The following is a 21,034-nucleotide window of genomic DNA, read 5'->3' as shown; positions in this document are numbered from 1 at the left end:
AAGCCCTTGTGTTCTGTATTAAACTCTTCTCTTTTGCTTTTAATTTCTTTAGACTACAAACCAAACAAATGAGTATCAGAGATTTAGTTCAGTAGATCTCTGATTTCAGCATACAAAGACGGCTGCCTGTGGAGATTAGGTAGCTACCTACAGTAGTACAGTACCTACAAACAGTCAAAATTAAGATTCCATCAAGGAGACACAAGATTCTTCCTAAACTCATCTCAACCGCATCCTAGCTGCATCAACAGGATTATTTACATCTTGCACTACAACCAGTAGCAATCTGGAAGGCTCTATATCCAAAGATCTGTTCATGTCTGGAATAAGAACTAAGCTTTTCCCATGTTACTGGCTTTAAGCAGAGTGTGGCTTTCCCTTTATCCTCCCCTCCCTGATTTCTCTACTTCTTTTCTCCAGGCACTGAGATTAAGTGCCTATATATCAAAGAGTGATTGCCAATGAAAGCAAAAGTTAGACTATAATCAACACAGAGCTTGAGCCTCAGTCCTTATATTCCTCATATAGCTGGTGTCGAAACATTAAGTGTTCCATATGACTTTGTACACGTTCAGCCTCACACACTCTTGTCTCTTCACTAGATATGCCACTAGCTTGAAATGAATAGTGCAAAAGCACCTGCACAGATCTAAAAACTTAACCTGAAGTTCACATTAATAATGAAGCACACCAGGTGGTCTGCAAGCTGGCACCATAATGAGGGACTTTCAGTGACACACTAGTTATCAAATGTTGAGCCAGGTCACTACACATGAATAAAGTGATCTCCCTGGAAAGATGAAAGGGGAATATTTTTTCTTTTCTTTTCTTTTTGAGGGAGATTAAACTTGCCTTCTGTAAAAAATCTAAAGAAAGACAATGTGCTAAAACATTTAACTTGATTAGACTGGAAAGAAATAAAACACATCAAAAACTATCAAAGGAGCAGAAAATTTTTGTGAACTGTATATGCAACAGTGACTAAATCCTGTCTGCTGGCCTCACAACCTCTGCTGACAGCAGACTTTGCAACTGTGGTAGCAGTGCTTGCAAAGCTGGTGGAGGAGTGAGGGTGATCTCGCACATTGCTCCTCAGGGAAGCAAGCTGGGGCACAGGGAATATCAGAGGTGACAGGTGCTCCCCATTCCCAGGGCCAGTGCTTTCTCAGAGCTCAATGCCTGTCTCTGCTCACCATTTACCAACTCCAGGGAGCAGGCTGTCCCAGAGCTCTGCAGAGAACACCTTCAGGAAGAGACATGACAAGCTTCTGAAGGAAAATCCTCATCTCTTCCAATCCACAAGGGACTGAGTCCTGCTTCACATCTGCTCTGTCCCCAGGCTAGTGGAGGAATATGAAGCTCTGGGACTTGTCACAGAGAACCTGGACAGGGCAGAGGACAAGGGATAGATACTGCAAGGCATTCTTCCTGGCTCAAAGAACCCAGGCAGTTAAGTATAGGGGAAAACACGTGCAGGTCATTACAGCAGACAGCCCTATAAACAGCGAAGTAACAGTTCGGATGTGTTCAGTCCCATGTGCTCACATCCCGTATCACACAACTAGCACAAACCACTTCATGTTCTTGTCTCAAAAAAAGACTCTGTCCTTGCAAAGGGATGCTAGGATGAAGCAACTGTGTGCAGAAAGCAGCTCATTTGTACAGCCAGCTCAGCCATTGCCTTTCACCCCACAGGGAGAAAACAGTCAGGATCCAAGAATAGGAAAGTTGAGGTCTTAAGCTTTACAACCATTGCTAAATTTTCACACCAGTGGCTTCCTACAAGGGAAAATCGCTTCTAAACCATCATCTATTAAGAAAGAGATGACAGTTCTTGTAACAGGGAGCCATGAAGTACTGATTGCACACTGGCAAGATGAATCATGACCGCATATGAGCAGGTTGATGTAACCTGGAAAAGGGGAAAGAATATTAGAGAGCAGGATGGGTCCCTAAAACACTAGGTACATTCCCTAAATATGGAATATGTAGTAGTTCCCTACATATTGTAATATTTATGTGACTAAGCACTAGAACAATGAAATTATGTTATAAATCAAGTTCAGTTCAGACTAGAAGAGTTCTTCACATGCTTCGTAGACGGGTATTTTACAAAGACACAGAAAAATAGGAAGAGAGTCTTTGAATTTTGTTTGTACCTGATCCTAATCAAAGCCAGGAAGGATTTTACCATTTTCTGTTCCCTTATAAAAAAGGGGAATTTCTGTGACATATCTAAAGATATATTTTTAAAAGGCAACGACAAAACCAGCACCACAAACCCAAAGATGTAGTAAATTGGTTAGTTGATCTTCTCATAAAGATTGTTAAAGCACTACCAATTGGCATGTTTCCCTGCCAATATGCGCAATTTGAAAGCAACAGCATTCAACCTCTTCACAAAGATGAGCACATATGCAATCTCACCAGCTTGAAAAAACAAAAATAAGTCTATTTACTGCATGACTCTGGAAACTGAATGTAAAGCATTCCCTGAGAGAAAGCCAGCTCCAAATCTTATGAAGCTGTTTTAGCTTAATTATTTTGAGATGTAAATGTAAACAATGCAGAGTGACATTCTTCATTTAGAAGACAAACCAAAACCAAAGAACAAACACAGTTGTTGGATCTGAAGCAAGCTGTTCACTGTCCTGAAATAATATAACTTACTTAGATGTGTTTTCATGCTGAGAAGCTGGAGAAGACAGAATGTTGCTTAAGGGCCATTTGAGACACTTTTGCTCCTAATGAGGGCAGCATATTTTTTTGCAAGATAGTCTAATTTTTGTTGGTTTGGGGTTGGTTTTTTCCCGAGCATCCCTAAAAGGAAGCAGGTATAAACTTCTGAAATATTCCAGCCTGTGTATTATCATCCAAATACATCATTGTACTTCAGGGCAGGAAAGCACCAACACTTGGAACAGGAATAATGGAAAAATTAATCTAAAAGCAAAAAAGTTACAGGAACTAGTGACAAGTTCTTACTCCAAACAGTGTGCAGGCCTCCTTGCCAGAAAGAACTAATCTTTACACTAATTTGGAGACTTCCATGAACTAATACGAAACACACCTCTTTTAATATTTTTAAATTTGTTTTTAGTAAAGCCTGACCACTAAAACTCTAGCAAGCTGTTCTCAGAAATCAAGCTTACTATTTTTCACATCACCTGAAATATGGTCTTCTGTCCCTAAAGGGCTCTTTCTGAAGAAACAGAATGTTAGAATTCATTACTGTAACCCATTGATGTATATTTTATTTGTGGTTTTAAAGTTTTCAACCACTTTTCTTTGATGCAATGCATAATCAGTAGTAGGTAAAGTATTCCTTAGAAAATGGAAGCCTGAACAAATTTTGTGATAAACCTTCAAAGGAGAGGAGTTTGAATTAAAAGCCTGAAGGGTAAGAAACAAACCAAACTTGAAACAATGGCAGGGATGGGGCAAATCTCTCCCATTAACAACACTGGAAAGCTTAATTCAGAACAACTATCAGACACAGCTTCTTTGTTTTCCTGGCTCTAGACTAAAGCAATGGATGTTGTCAATCTTTCACCAACGTAAATGTGAACTTTTGTTTCTACACTGGAAATGGTTTCACAGTCAGACATAAAATCATGTGTCACAGTCAGACATAAAATCATGTGTCACAGCCCGATGTAAAGTGATCACACAGGATCCTTAAATGAAAGGCAGGGTATTTCAGATCACTACCACTGACTTCTGGTCCATGGAGGGCTTAAAAATCTACTTGGAAGGAATCTCTGAAAGGTGACTAACTGAAGGCGACTTGTTGGCAGCTGGCCTAAATTCACACTACATACATGCCATACTTCTACGAGATGATAGAGAGTCATTCATATCTTAGAAAAGGATGGAAAATACTTCTGTAGACAATTTTAATTCATTAGTAATAAGAATGTTTTATGGGCACCTTATGCTTTAGAATAAACATGCAGCAATCATTCATCTGATTCTTCTATTATACTTAAGGCCAAATGTACACAGACAGAGAATGAATGAGTAGAAAAGACAAGGTTTACTTATTTTTACTCAACAGATGAAAACAATTAGTAATCTACTGGTGCACATGTTTACTGCAATTCCTATTCACTTCATTTAAAAATTACCATTTCAATTTCAAAACCTTTTAAGAGTCACTTGCCTCTGAGCAGTCTTTTACATCATTTCAAAGCTGAAGTCCTTGAGCTTTAAAAATAATACTTGCCTTTATTACTCCAGGCAAAGAATTCTACTGGAAACTCCTTCAATGTTTGAACAAGCATTGATGAAATAGAGGCGAAGTCTATAGTCAGGCTGACAGTCACAGAGGCTGTTTTAGCAGTGCTCCGCAAAATTCAAATTCAGACAACAGACCCCTGCATAGTTCAGACCTTTTCAAATAGACAGGGGCAGATCTATCATGGAGTGTGGGAAGTCTGCCAACCCTCAAAATCAGCAGTATAGCTGGGAAAAAGGAGTCTGAACTACTGCAACACCTGAAACCAAAAATACAGAGCGAATAACTAGTCCAAAAAACGTTTAAACTAAGAGTAATATAAACTTTTAGTCCTCATTAGCATTTCCTATGTATATCAATCAGAAATGTTAATAATAGTTCCTTGGAACAGACAAATACTGTATGCATTTTTTTAAACTGTAGAACTGACAATGCAGAAAAGGGTCTTGCATAACACAAAGATATAAGTTTTCCTTCTGAATTCAGCTACTGTTAATGTTTGCACCTGGTGCTTACATAATTAAATACAGAAAACAACAATTGTACCCTAAGAAAAAGTTAATTAGATTAGGCATGTAGTAACAAATGCAAAATTACCATCATTAGTATGTCAGTGTTCTACAAATGGAAATACTTAACTGCCAAGCCTACAACTCTCATGTCTCATTTATTCCCACAGATCAGGAGGAGACAGACATTTGCACCCTTTTGTAATTTCAGAGCAACTGCATCCAGAGGAGATTTACTGACAAAGGAGAAGGCAGGAGTGAGCACTGCTGTCATCTTGTTTCTCGCTCTCCAGAAATTCAGGTGGTGTATTTTGGTTTGCAGACATTTTGTGCTACAAAAGCAATACCAGGTTGGGCAGCCTGGAACAAACTAATGAGTCTACAAATCTCTTACGTGTCCTGATCCTTCATCATGAGCCTTGCTTCACAGGCACCTTCTTTTCTCATAGGTAAGATATTGTGAATGACATGACAACTTCTCCTCCACCCACCCCACCAAAGCAACGGGAATCATTTAACTTCAGGCTTAAAGCTGCAACAAAAACAAAAATTAGGATTCATGGGGAAAACATTTCAGTGGCACAATGGTATAGACGGTGATGGACTGGGAAAGATTGCCCGCAAAATCTGCAGAAGAGTTTGACAGTGTGCACCAACAGTGACCTAATCAGAAGTTGTATTGTCCAATCCAGCCTTGCTTTCTTCTGATTATATATAGAATCTTCTAAAATAGTTGGAATGCTTCTACCCAGTCCCACTGAAGGTCAGCAGCTATGATGTCTGTGTGCAGACTCATGAGGGAAAGAAATGTCCCCACAGTTATAATAAAATAAGAACTCTTCCAGTTGTCTTCTGCCACCTTAGTGAGGGCTACTCATAAATCTTCAAACTCCACGACTATGATAGATCAGACTCAGTATGACTAAATAGAACCCAAATGTTGTGTTTCACCTGAAATGGGCACGCTGCTGCAAGGCCCAAACTTACTGCTAGAAGTTTGCAGTTCTCTAAATGTCAAGATACTTCAATTTGTCAGGAATTAATGTGAACTTAAAATAGGTATTTAAATGCTTTGTATATTTAATCAACTTTCCTCAATTATTAAACTGTAAATATTCCCTGAGTATTAGGGCATTAATTCACTCTAAGAAGCTCCCAGAGACTTAAAGCCTTCCTGGAATGTTCATGCCTGCACTGTTATTTAAATATTACCACTCAAATTGTGAAGCTTAACAAGTCTTCCTCACAGGGTCTCCTCTGGACAAGCAGATATTTAACTAAAGCCAGCACTGGAAGCTAGATAATATTTAAACTGCTATTTGATAGCAGTTCCAAAAGAAACCTGATACAACTCGTTCAGTAAGCAGAGTCAGGTTTTAAATAACATAAATGAAAGAAAAACACATAATTAAGAATTCAGATTGATTCTGAAAAACACACAACCATATGCTTGATGGCAAACCTGTCATACCCACCAGCATGGGCTCCCTGCCTTACTCGTGCTGCAATACTAAAAACCTACAAGCACATTGTGCTTTCCAAAAGGGAAGAAACAAACCACCAAAACTTCCCTTTATTAGGAAAACCCAGAGAAACGCCAGGGAAAACTGTGATCTGAACTTAAATTTTACTATGCAGTCAAGAGAGAGGGGGGGAAAAAAAAAAAAGGTTTATGAATTTTAAAAGATAATATTGGACATCGATATGAATGTTTCTTAAGAAAACTTTGGTTACATAAGGTTACCCAGCTGTGCAGCAATGAAGCATTTTTCTTGATTAAATCAGAAACTATGGCAACCAAGGGTACTACGGCCTCACATATGCTGTAATAATGAGACATAATGAAGGGTCTTCTGGGAGCTCTCCCACAACTGCTAAAGTTTTATAGCATCAAATCTGGGAATTAATTTTGAAAAAGAGAATCCTATTTAATATTTGATGTGCATTGGTACTTTTTTTCCCCTTTACAAAGACACAATTTCCTCTAAACATCCACATCCTTCAAAAAAAAACACTCAACTGCTCCCGCTGAATTGACTCTCAAGGGAGAGGAGGAAGATATTGCATGTGAACTTTTCAGTATTTGCTCAGTATATCCTATTTGTGGATATCACCTTATGTGAATAATCATATGTTCACAATTTCCCACCTCCCGATGAAAAACTGACCTGTCATCAAAGCAAATTTCCTTCCAAACTCACATGACTATTATCTGTTCCTGATGTTATTAAGAATATTCATTTTTCTGACACTCATTCCACTAGTTACCTACAGATAAACTCACACATGTAAGAGGTCTCATCTCAGTCCATGGTGAGGTCATGCTACTTTTCTGTAAAAAGGTGACTTGAAATAATTGTCTGATGATTCTTTGTCCAGCTGTCATTTCAAGCAAAAAGTTTTCTGTTGAATCTTTTGTTCCCTGGGAGGGCAGGCAGTCCTGGCTGAAGCACTAATTGCTTGCAAGCCCAGAGAAGAGGCAAAATTCCGCTGCAGCTGGGTTATATCTGGATTGAACAAATAATCCCTGTGGAGAAATTATTGCCCTATCATCAAGGGTGAAGAAATACAAAGAAACTAGTAACACCAGGGGTTTTATCCCTTTACACTGATAATGCTGCCTTGGTTCCTAAGGGTAAGAGAACAGCACATGGGGTGAACACCGTGGTACAGCTAGATTGGGCTAACCATTTTGAAATCAGAATTGCGATTAAAAGATAACCAAACATGACAACTGCAACTGTAGGCTTTTATAAACTTTTTCTTCACTTACATCATTTTCATTTGCTTGAGTGAGGAATTCATTTGGCTCAATAAATTACTCCTTGTTCAGAACACTTTTCCCTTCATCCCAGTACAAACTGGTGAAAGGAAGGAGACAGGGTGCTACCTGCATTTAGGGGCAGATGGCATGATTCAAGATGAGAGGGACTGGTGACTAAAGCTGTGATTAGGAAATGGAGTAAAAGTGAAGCTAGCAATGAAAGGGCACAGGTATGTAAATCCAAAGAGTATCCAGGAAATTGGCCTGGGACTAAAACTCAGACATTTCCCCATAAAGAAATCAGGCAGTGAGCCATGGCTGATTAGATGTGAAGACCAATTTTGAGAAGTGAACATTGAGGTAAGAGGTTAAAGGAGACTGTCATCCCCCACACCCCAACAAGGTCTCAACATTACACTCAGCCCAGCAGCAGAGGAAGTGATTACTCATCTCTTCCCCTTCGCACTCCTTTCCACACCCATCACTCCTCTCTCAATCAGCTCTCTGCTCTTTAATCACATCAAAGCAAACCTTTTTAAGACCAGTCTGAAAACGTCCAAGTAAAAACCCTCCCTAAACTCGATCCCTCTTTAATGCATAAATTTGGGCCAGCAGACATTTGAATGGATGTGATTAAGGGAACAGTAAATTGTAAAACACAACCACTGGGACTGGGAAGAAGAATGTGGGAATCTCAAGGTGAATTTCAGTCTGACAGTCTATGTTGCCTTATATCCTGAGTCGATGCACAAATTCCACTTTGCAGACTCACTTGGAATGTACCTGATCGACTTTTTGAAGTGTAAGGAATTTTCATGTCTTCACACAAATTAGTCTCTTGTTGCTTAGGCCTTAAAATTAGAATTCTGACCTTAATCCCTACTTTTTTTTTTTTTCCTTTCTTTGTTTTTCTTCTGGTGAAGATAAGACCATTGTTTTGGGAAGACAAGCAAATTACCTGTGAAATCTTTAATTTCATTATGACATCGTATGCTAAACTGGTAAGTACCTTAGTAAATACTGGTTTGGCCAGAGTTGAAATACACACAAAAATAAAACATCAGTTTGCTTTGAACAAAGAAGATGACTGAGATGAGCTTTCAGCTGGAAAAACAGTGCAATTGCACAGTTAGAGGCTGTATCATAATGCACGTATGCATAGAGACTGAGCCCGCAGGCAACTAATTTTGGCACTTCCTAACTTTAAGTACTTGGTTTTGCACCTTAATAACATTCTTTTAACATTGTGTGCATATAATACACTCATAGATCACTCACCCAGACATAATGGATCCACTCATCCACATTTGTGAATGATTTGTGAAGCTTACATGAGTTTTCTAAGTTGCAGCCCCACCCAATTAAAATCAAATCAGATGCCTGTGAAGCCCGGAGAAACAAGCTGATAATATAAAAGGAACAGACTGAACTGTAACAAGAGAAGTGTGACAAAAAATATTTTGTTCTTTGCTACTGTGTATGTAGCCAAAACCACAACACTATAGATCTGTCAGTCCAAATGGCAAAATGGGATTTTGAATTTTAAAAAGATAAATCAGCTTTAAAGGAAACTCGAGCAATAAGCCCTATGTGTTGCAAGGCATTTACATAAGAAGAAGGGAAAACAAAAGATGTAAATAAGGTGACTTCGTATAGAAAACCAAACCACAAGCAACTACTCTACACACAATTACAAGGTAGCACTTTTCAAATGTGAAAATCCTTCGCATTCCTGGTAGAAGAGGGTCGATTTGGTCAATACTAGAATCAGACACTTCAGAAGATGCTCCTTTTGTTTTCAAAGATTTCAAATGCTTTATTAATGCAATACAAATTGAAATTGAAAGTAAACACCAAAAATTTACACTGCAATTGCCTCATAATTAAAAGCAAATAGTAAAAATAAGAGCATTGCTGTATATTTAAAATGACTAATAGTGGTAGCCTCAAAATCATCGCACTTTTCCTATATTCAGATTTTTATCTCCATTAGTGTAAAAGCAGTTATCTAGCAGTACCTTATTTGTAGCTGGTGGCCCTTCTGCCATCCTTTTTAGAGAATTTGTTGTACAGCCAATTAAGGTCTAATTGTCAGAAAGTTGCTCTCAGTAGAGTACATTTTATCTTTTTTTTCCAAACATCATCATGTTTTTACCCATGAAACTGGTACTATAATTAAAATTCCTCTTCCTTCCAAATAGGAATCAAAATTCCTATTTTCAATACTGACATAGGCATTATGAAACCCCAGTGAGCTAAGCTCTGCCCTCAGAGAGATGATTCTTGTTCATTTCTGTTTGAACCTTTTGCAAAACACAAGGTTTCCTTGTCTCATTTTCCCAACTGTAAAACAGAGAAAACATAACTTCTGTGTTTACAGAGCAATTAGGATAAATGTACCAAAGGTCTCTGGAACATTAAGGTTCTGTGATAATAGTGTCCATATGGATGAGACTCATCATGTGTTTTCTTTCATATCAAAGCCATCTTCAACAGTTCCTGTCCCTGGTTGCTTCACACCTCAGTTTACACTTCCCCCACTACAACTGATTTTTAAAATAGTCTCAATTCAATGTACAAAGTTATCCAGGCTTAACTTGAAGCCCTGGAAAGGGTGGGTACCTTTTTTATTTGCTTCTTTAATCATAGGAGCCATCTACTTTGTAGCTTGCAGTATGGCATTTAGAATAAAAAATAGCAGCTGAAAACTGCATTACCATCCTACATTATCAGTTACAAAAGATGAGCAAATACAGAGCCACAAGCGTACATGCAAGTTTTCCACTAATGTCTCGTAAAAATCAGTTCCACCTATATCACAGATTTAATCCTTTGTTAACAATCACCATGTTTCATTTTTTATTATGCCAAAAAATCACCCCACTTTATGTTGTCACTGACAGATAGTTCTCAAAACTGGAAAGAAGATAGGCACACTGAAAACAACAACAACAAAAAAAGGACAGATCTTTCCAAGACTCAACCATCTTGCCAGCTACTCTGTTGGAGATTTTCTTGGCTTTTGAAAAGCTGCATGTTATAATCTGCAAGCATTTTGCACAGAACAAAGGATATTTGGGAAAAGATGATCAGCAAAGAGCAACCCAAATGAGGAGTGAAGCTCTGTGGAAAAATCAAAAAATCTGAAACAGACAGCAAAAGGTAAATGCAGATCTGATTTCATAATCATTCATTCTATGCAGCAAGGCGAGTTGCAAGCTTTCTGTACAATCCTACTAACTTCAATTCTTGGTTTGTGCTTGCCTTGCAAGTTTAATCCTGAGTTTTATTCAAGAGTCTCCTTGAAAATACAAGGGACAAAGTAGTAACTGCTTTCATCAGAAACAAAAATAAAAAACTATTATGAATTCTTTCCACTGGGGGGTGGGTGGGGCATTAAAGATGATGACAATTTCCAACCTCTGACCTTTGGGGAAAAGTTTTCATGCCCCAGCACATCAGCAGACATAGTTTCAGCTGCCTCCTCCCTCATTCTGGGAAGGTGCCATTGCTAAGCAGTATCTGGACCTTCATTTTATTGGACACACAAAGACATTGCAAGAAGAATGACCAACACGGATCGGCAAATAGTTGTTGCCATTTTTCTGTGACATTTTTCCATGCCTTGTATAGCTATTTGATGTAAAAAGTAATGAGCTTGGTGCTTTAAGAGATACATTTAAGGAATTCTACAGATTAAGGTCTTCATGTTGTACTTGCATGTACCAGCATGAAAGCTTCAGTAAGTGGACTGGTATTCAAAAGTGATTCTGTGTCTACAAGTACCTTCTTCACTCTGTTACTTCATTTGTTCCATGTCTTTTATTATCAGACATAAAAACAAATTAATGGGGTTTTAAAATGTTATAAATTGCATTTCACATTTTCCTCCTACTGAATATTTAGCACTTCTGTTACAGAACCAGGAAAACTGCTCTATACCTTCTATCAGAAAAACAGATTTCAAACCAACAACAACAACCCTTGTTGCAACCTAACAAAATATTACTTTACTTTAGTGCTTGCTCCATTCTTACCTCAGCAAAAGGGATGCTGTTGCCATTGTTAGGTGAGAAACTGAACACTTTTGACAGGTATCCCAATGTACAGATTTCTCTCTTAAGGAAACCAACCAAGTGCTTAACTTTAGAAGCTGACTTCTGCAGACTGGCACATACATACACTCAAATGTCCGACTTACTATATTCTCATTTTAGCACACAGCCACACGTGTCAACACCTGCACTCGCAGACTATTTTCACCCTGGGAGATCTGCTCTTCACCTTCAACTACAGCAGGTGAGTCTCAACAGAATTATCCTAAGACACCTGAACAGCACCTTGGTAAATGGAAAAAATAGTTGTATTTTCTTGCATATAGGACATACATGCAAGACATACAAACGTTTGTCTGTACATGGAAAAAGCATTCAACATTTCAGACTGTACATCCAATTCACCTAACAAACACCATAAATTCCCTTACACATCATGTGATATCTGTGGATTAAGGAAGGTTTGTGATCTCATCCTGATTTGCAGGTCTGTCCCACAGACAGGGGGAAAGCAGGGGGAAAATGCATTCCTTACACAACTGCTTGCCTTTTGGGCTTGGATCTTTATGAAGAATACCTTACCATTTCAATACTGATGAACTACAGGTCTTTCCCACTCTAACAAAATTAATGCCATATTTTTATATATTAGGCACACACAATGTCTGACTTTCTGAAAAGCCTGCAAAATTCATTCACAAATATATGACATGCATACACACACACACACACACATATATAAACTTCTACGTGAAAGTCACATACATGGCAGAAAATGTGTACATTCACCTGTCTAATTGTGGGTACACAACACTAATTGCCTCATAACAAAACTGAGTAACACAAGGAGAGTCAGTGTGACAGTCTGAGAATGAAAAAGGCCTCACAATTAAGTGGAAGCTCACAGCACTGTGGACTCAGCACTCAGGAACTCATGATTGAAAAACAAAACATCACCTTCTAATGCCTAATTAAGTCAACATGGCAGCTAAATGAAAAGGCTGAAGACAGCAGTAGACACTAAATTTGGATTATTTTCATGACCAAAACATACAGTTATGCTTATATACACGACTTCAAAGAACCACAGGCTGAACATGGACTTTAAAGAAGTCTTTGATAGAGAAATTCTTTTATCTGCATCAACAACTACATGTGCACATTTGAAACTTAACACCTGATCACATGCCTGTATCAGTTCCTGTAAATAGCAAAACATAGATTATGTTTTTTTAAAGTAACTGCTGAGAAAGTGTAATTAACAGGATACAATTAGGCAACAACTAAGAAATACTTAAAATCAATCCAGAGACTTCCTGTTTATGATTACTACCTATAGGAATGTATAAAAAGACTGGAGAAGGGGAAAAAAAAACCACCACACAAACCCAACAACAACAGCAAAAAAGCATACCTTAAAATATACATCATATTTAAGCAAAAACAACAATGAAAAAGAACCTAGAATAGAGAACATGTTTTAAATACATTCACAGCAGTTTACAGGGTCATTTGAATCAAACTATGCTTACTTATTTATAGAGCTGCTATAATTATATCTCTAGATGCACTGGAAAATGAGAATAAGGTGAACTAAAACTTACATGGAAATAGCCACTGCAGTAACAGAAGTCAAAAAACACACACAGGCTGAAGAAAGAGAAAACATGTCAAGAGTAACTGACCTGTACAGAAAGACTTCGCTTACAGAGGAAGTTTGGGGGGAAAAAAAAAATCTATAAAAACAATTAAATTACAGAGAAATCTCTTTGCTTTGATCCCAGCTAACACAAAGCTCATAAATACTAAAGATTTTGGGCTGAATCAAACATCTTCCAGTCTACCATGAGCTACAGGGCTACCAATGGAACTAGTGTTACAGCATCACGAAAAAGTAATATATACATGCATAAATATTACATTTTTAATTGGCTGATGTACTGTCACAGTGGGGGAACTGGTGGCTACAGCCCTCTCAAACCCACTCTATTTACAGAGATGAAAAGCACAGCATGCAAATAGTAAAAAAAGAGATAAAACACTAACAACCCTATAGAATTGCCACAGCAATCTTCCTGCAGAAAGGGATTAATTAGCTACAAAGGTAAATGACCATTTGCCTTTAAATTATCAGTTTGTCTACATGATCATTATTCACTAGGAAAATCTTTGGCCCTTTATAGCTATTATCTAAATACCTAAGATATGATGATGCAGGGTACAAAGCAACTGAAAGCTTTTGAAGCTAGCTGAACTCCCAGATGAAGCACATTTATTCCATGAAGCCATTTGTTGCAAGCACACCCCAATCTGACAAATGCATTTGACATGATACAAGAATATGCCAACAGACTGACATAAAAAAATTTACAAAATAATAATGGTTGTTTTCTTGATGAAAGAATCCTGTCAGTGCTCCTTTCCCAAACTCTTTTTTTCTCCTCTCAAGGGATGCATTCATGTTATGTGCACGTCATGCACAAATTTGAACTTTGAATTTAAACCCTTGCTTCACTTGCATTTAAATTATGTAAATATCAAGACCAAGCCCTGTGAAATCCCAAACAAAGAGCATCTCATTCTCCTTTGGGATAAAACAGGCTTGTCTTTTTCCTGTTACACATCCTGAATGGGTTAGCACAGTGCCTGTCTAACATTTAAAGTCTACTCCTTTTATATGGCTGTGGAGTGCTTTGCAAGTTGTCTCATTCCTGCCTCCTATTTTCTCTTGTACAACTTTCACTTGTGTCATGAATATTCATTTGCAGTGCAAATTCATGTCAAGTTACTATTCAGCATAAAACCTCCTTTTCCGGTAGAGATTTAACTATTGGAAGATGGTTGGATATGGTTAGCAGTGTACCGAAGTCATAGTCATGTTCCTGGCCAAGAGGAAGGATGTCAAGAATAAACTGAATATACACAAGCCCATGAGCCCTGATGAGATGTACCCAAGAATGTTGGGAGAGCTGGCTAATGTCGTGACTCTACCATGTTTTGCAGAATTGTGGCAGACAGGAGAGGTGCCTGAGGACTGCAGGAGAGCCAATGTCACTCCAGTCTTCAAAAAGGGCAAGAAAGAGGTTCCAGGAAACTATAGACCAGTGAGCCTCACCTCCATCCTTGGAAAAATGATGGAGTGGCTCATTCTGAAGGTCATCTTTAGGCACTTAAAAGAGAAGAAGATGATAAGGAGTAATCAGCATGGATTTACTGAGGGGAAGTCTTCTATGATGACATAACTGAATGGGTAGATGCAGGGAGACAGTGGATGTAGTCTACCTTGACCTTACTAAGGCTTTTGACACTGTCTCCCATAACATCCTTGTGAGCAAGCTCAGGAAATATGGAATAGAAGAACAGGCTGTGAGATGGATTAGGAACTGGTTACAAAATAGAGTCCAAAGATTGGTGGTCAATGGTGCCAAGTCCAGCTGGAGAGCTGTAACTAGTGGAGTCCCCCAGCGATCAGTGCTGGGTCTGGTCCTGTTCAACATCTTAATCAATAACATTGATGAGGGGAAAGAGTGCTCAGCAAGCTTGCTGACAGTACCAAACTGGGAGGCTTGGCTGATACACCTGAAGGCTGTGCAGCCATTCAACAAGACTTGGAAAGCCTGAGAGCTGGACAGAGAGGAACTTAATGAGGTTCAACAAAGATAAGTGCAGAGTCCTGCATCTGGGAAGGAATAATAAACTGCACCAGTGTAGTTTAGAAGGCAACCTCACCTGGAATATTGCATCCAGTTTTGGGCTCCCTAGTTCAAGATGGACAGTGATCTGCTGAAGAGAGTCCCACAGAGAGCTACCAGGATGATTAAGGGACTGGAGCACATGCCCTTTGAGGAGAGGCTGAGAGACCTGGTGCTTTTTAGTCTGGAGAAGACTGAGAGGGGATTTAATAAATGTTTATAAATATCTGAGGGCTAGGTGTCAAGAGGGAGGGGATGGGCTCTTAGTTGCACCTTGTGATGGGACAAGGGGCAATGGATATAAACTACAGAACAGGAGGTTCCACCTCAACATGAGAAGGAGCTTCTTTACTGTGAGAGTCACAGAGCACTAGAATGGGGTCCCTAGAGAGGTTGTGGAGTCTCCTTCTCTGAAAACTTTCAAGACCTATCTAGATGCATTCCTGTGAGACCTGCACTAGATTCTAGTAGATTCTATGGCCCTGCACTGGCAAGAGGGCTTGAATTCGATCTCTGGGAGTCCTTTCCAACCCCTAACATCCTGTGAAGAAAAGATACTTTCATCAGCTATCCCTTCCTGCCACTGCTGACTGACTACTCACTAATAACTCATTAGCCTGCAATTAATTGTCAAACAGTCATGGTGGCTGGCAAACACCAGTGACACTCCAGCAGCACCCTACCAGCAGATAACCTCTATTGCTATAGCATTGGCAGCAGACATGATGTTTATGCTACACACTTGCTACAGCGATGTCTGAAGACAAACAGCTCCACAATCCATTTGGACATAAGTGGCACAACATAGAAGCTCAAACACTGCTATCTAGTAATATTTAGTTGCCCCTAACAAATTTCTGTGAAAAAAGGTTAAGAGAATTGGAGTTGTGCAACCTGAAGAGAAGGACCTGGAGAACCCTTGTTGCAGTCTTCCAGTACCTAAAGGAGGCCAACACGAAAGCTGGAGGGGAACTTTTTACAAGGGCATGTATTGATAGGACAGGGGATAATAGATTAAAATTGAAAAGAGGGTAAATACAGATCTGATAAGAAGTTCTTCATTTTAAGAGTGATGAGCCATTGGAACAGGTTGCTGAAGGCCAGGTTGGATGGGGCTTTGAGCAGTCCGGTCTAAAGGAAGATGTCCCTGACAAGGTCCAACACAAACCATTCTATGGAAGTGACATTCAACCCCATCCAGATCCACATCTGTATCTTTGAGAGCCCACTGGGCTGATGTAGAGCTAGATGCTTGCTCATAGGTGAACATAGCTGCTTGCATTTTGAAGGGCAAACTGATCCTTGTACACAGTCTATGTCCAGCATCATGTGTTTTTGTGCTCAGGCTCAGCAAAAGACTCGAGTCATTGAAAAGCTCACTTCCCTCCTGCTGAAGCTGTGTTCCAGGATAGAAGTCAGCCTGTGGTAATTTCTTTCTAGCAGAAGAAAACACATTTTTTTGCCACTATTTTAATTTAACACAGATGTAAAGGCAAACAAAGGCAGCAAGCAAAGCCTCCTTTCAAAATGGAGTCAACCCAATAATGCAGAGAGAAACCCAGTTCCCTGCTGTGATCACATGAACGCAAGCTCTCCATGCCACAACAGCTGCTTAGAATGACATGCCTACAGACCGCATCTTGGCAGACTGGAGAAGGAGGTCTGGTCTACATTTATAATATCCTAACATAATTATGGCTATGTAGGAATTAGATTTTTCCATGCCAGCAAAAATCCTAGAAAAGCCAAAAGTGAATGAGAGAGATGGAGAGAAACAGATAAGCAGACAGATCTTTCTGAGTAACAATTACAAAAGACTACACATATAACCTGCCTTCTCTTTAGTTTTTGAAGAAAAAAACCAACATTTTTAAGTACAGAGATAAAAATTATGTTTACAACAGTACACACTAAACGTTTACTTTCCCACTTCTATTATAGGCAACAATAGCTTAGGGGGGAAAGATATCCCTATCTTGATATTTTAAATACACCCTTAAGTCAAGGTCAAATAAAGTAAGCCAATCTAGAAATTAGCATGCAATAAGAACTTGATTACAGTCAGCAAATGAAGGAAAAATTAATCCCAAGGAAAAATAACTGAAAACAAGATGAGGACTGTGGGGCACAAAACTCAAAAAATACCCACAGACTATCAAAACCTGTAAGGCAGTTAGGAGGAAAAATCTCAGTTCGTGCTTGCTCAGCTTTAACAGGGAAAAAAATTGCCATGCAAGAGAAGGTGTTTTGAGTTCTCCACAGCCAAAACTTCCTGATACATTTTTTAGAAGGGATCATTTTTCTAAAAATATCAAATGTTTTTTCTCCCCCATTCCAGATGCATGTAACAATTTTCACCTTTGCACTGTGGAGCATCACGGAACAAATACATGATGCACAAATAAGTCATAACACTCCGTGCAAGTTAATAGGAGTGGTGAGATGCTGAATGTGTGATAAACCCAGACCTGAAAGTGAAATATGCCTCCTAATTAAAAATCAATTATTAAAAACAGTAAAGAATGAAAAAGGAAAGAAAGGCTCACTCACCAAACTCATAATGAAATCCTGGAGGCTTCAGAGTTATTTGAAAAGTAGAAAGAAACCTCTAACATCTATATTTAACTAAAGATTCTTCTAAGACTCTATTGTGGGTTTCTCGATTTTACGATTAAACAGTTCTGTGAAAAATTGTTTCTGGTATCTTCTGTGCTTTTATCTCTTCATTCTAAATGGCCATGAAAACGAATAGGCAGTATTTAAATGGAGAATGTAAGGGGAAAAAAAAAAAAACATTACTCTGGCTCTGGAAATTAAAGTGTATAAATGTTCTGATGTGCCTCTGAGGTGACACAGGGATGATAAGTAGCTGCCCAAAACCACGAGCATCTAAACTTACAACGGAGTGTGCTGTGTTTACCCACAATGTCACCCTCTCAGGTTCCTCAACAGTTCACCAGGGGATAGTTTCAACATATATATTGACTATATCGGTGTGTTCAAACAACTATTTCCATCTAATGGTTTCAGTTCTGGAAAGATTTCAAACACAGAACAGCTCAAAAATCACAAAACCTGTTGCACAAACTTGGTCAAGTTGAAACTTCTGGTTTCCGTTTTCTGTAATGGTAAGCTATATATTGATATCCCCAGAAGTGACAGAGGGATTAAGTTAATGAGCCTTACTGAAGAGATGCAAACGTCTTTATTGGAGAAACTATGCTGGTATTATGCCTTATCATAAATATTCAGCATCTGCAAACAAAAGGCAGTTTTGGTGTTTACAAATACAATCGTTTCAGTAATTCACTACCAATATTACTTGCAGAGCGCTGCTGCCATTCCTTCTGGAAAAAGGAAAACTATATCCAGAATTTAAAATCCAAACCCATTCGACTGGAAAGGGTTCTGCAAAGATTGCCAGTAAGAAGTCATTTTTCCAAGAGGAAGGAACTTTGGGCTTCTTCTGCCTGTGGCAGGCAGGTAGGTCACACAGGGATGCCTCCATCTTGTGCTCTCCTGGGATATGCAAGCTAGCGTTGAGTCCTGTGACCTTCCCTTCTCCAAAAGGGCATGGCCAATAAATGTGCCCAAGGACAGAGCCACAGACACTCCACAGTGACTACCCAAACTTGGGATTACTTTGGGAATTAAATTCTCAGGATTTTCCCTCAAAAGACACTTCCACCACCCTGCCTGATAGCAGCACCTCCAGAGCACATACGCAGGCTCTTGACCATCAGCAGTCAAACTCTAAGCCATAAATGAGTAATATTTTAGCATATTTTGCATCACAAGCAAGGGGCTACACTGTTATCCTTTGACAGGAGATAAAAGCACGTGGGACTGTGTTTTGCAGGGTTTTGGCCATGGGGCCTGCAGGGACATATCCTCTACACGAGGCTGTCAGGGCTGCCTGGTGCTGCCCACAGCCAGTTGCAGCCGATTCCACAACGGACCCACTGTGTGCCAAAACTCAGCCTGCCACAGGAGCTCCCAATGCCAGGAGCTCCCAATGCCACTGTGTGCCAAAACTCAGCCTGCCACAGGAGCTCCCAATGCCAGGAGCTCCCAATGCCACTGTGTGCCAAAACTCAGCCTGCCACAGGAGCTCCCAATGCCAGGAGCTCCCAATGCCACTGTGTGCCAAAACTCAGCCTGCCACAGGAGCTCCCAATGCCAGGAGCTCCCAATGCCACTGTGTGCCAAAACTCAGCCTGCCACAGGAGCTCCCAATGCCAGGAGCTCCCAATGCCACTGTGAGCCAAAACTCAACCTGCCACAGGAGCTCCCAATGCCAGGAGCTCCCAATGCCACTGTGAGCCAAAACTCAACCTGCCACAGGAGCTCCCAATGCCAGTGAGGAAGATTGTTGAAGAAATGGCAGGAACAGCCCAAAAGGAGAGCAGAGCAGCAAGAGGGAGGGGAGGGGGAGAGGCAGAAGAGAAGGTGCAGCGGCATGCTGCCTCATGTATGGCCCTCACCTCAGCCTGCCCCAAGAGGGCAGGAAGGGGGAACAGAGATGTTTTTAATAGCCAATAAAGTAAATGTGAATGAAAATTCCCCACTTTTAACACATAATATAGGAAAAATACCAACTTGACCCATACTGGAGATCATACCATGTGCTAGAGGGGAGGAGCCATGTTATCTGGAAGTAAAAGTAATCAACTTCTGAAGTGTGGTCCAGCTGAAAAAATACTGTGGAAAGTCAGTTGGGGGGGAATTTAAAAAGATAATCCTTTCAGCAGCATCACTGCTCTGGGAACCTGATTGGAATTTGAACATTTGCATTGGTTTATGGTTGTGGGGTTTTTTTGACATTATCCCCTGCAAGCAAATACTGGAGAAGAGGTATGCAAAGTGCTCCATACATGAACAGTTAGCAAAGGATTACCTCCTAAAGGATTATCTTTAAAACAAAGAAAAATTCAGTATACTGCAAACAACCACCTTGAATTAAAAGAAACAGGTTAATCCAACAGGATTACCAACCAGGTAAGGCTTCCCGATAGTTTAATGTCCAGACACACAGCTGAGAAACATGAACAGTTTTATTTAGATACGTGGGTGCAGGTGTTGAGCACTTTTTCAAGGTCCACAAATAAAGGCTCTGCCTGTTCATCTAAGGCTGCTAAAACAATAGATTTGACAACTTGTCCTCAGGCCTCACAATCAACCGCAATCTTCTGTCTTTTTGCAGAGCCCTTTTCTTTATCCTTACATATGTAAGCTCTGATCATCAAATCCTTTTAACTTTGGCCAGGAAGGAAGATTCTTGCCTGCCTATACCACTCCTGCATTATGAAATTTACAGAACTGAACTCTTTTGCTTCCTTCTGGGAGGCAGGAGAAGTCACAGAAAATAGATCAGGCTCTTTGTGGATATTTTTCCCTGAATTGTTACACTCATGTAAGCTTCTATGGCCACAGCACTAAAGCTCTACAAAAAGCAAAATAGCATTGATCTATTAATGCAAGGCAGCATCCATTTGTAAACAATACATATTATATGCACTTGAGCACCTTTACTACTGGTAGTCATGCTGGTAGTATCTCTTCTTCCAGGCAACCAGCACCAGAACAAGAGGACACAGTCTCAAGCTGCGCCAGGGGAATTTTAGGCTCAAGGAGAGGAGAAAGCTCTTCACAGAGAGAGCTGTTAGCCATTGGAATGGGCTGCCCAGGGAGGTGGTTGAGTCATCATCCCTGGAGGTGTTTAAGAGGGGTTAGGATGTGGCACTTGGTGTCATGGTTTAGTAGTCATGAGATCTTGG

At 39.7% G+C, this 21,034-nt stretch overlaps 1 protein-coding gene across 6 annotated transcripts in view; it reads right to left on the bottom strand.

Annotated features, from left to right (window-relative positions):
- Positions 1-21,034, bottom strand: part of MACROD2 (mono-ADP ribosylhydrolase 2) — a 1,047,040-nt gene that overhangs the window by 807,810 nt on the left and 218,196 nt on the right. The gene's annotated exons all lie outside the window — the stretch shown is intronic.

The sequence above is a fragment of the Dryobates pubescens genome, chromosome 3, assembly GCF_014839835.1.
Source record: "Dryobates pubescens isolate bDryPub1 chromosome 3, bDryPub1.pri, whole genome shotgun sequence".
In the NCBI taxonomy this organism is placed as follows: Eukaryota; Metazoa; Chordata; class Aves; order Piciformes; family Picidae; genus Dryobates; species Dryobates pubescens.
Note: the sequence above shows the minus strand (reverse complement) of the source record. Positions and strands in the feature narration are given on the sequence as shown.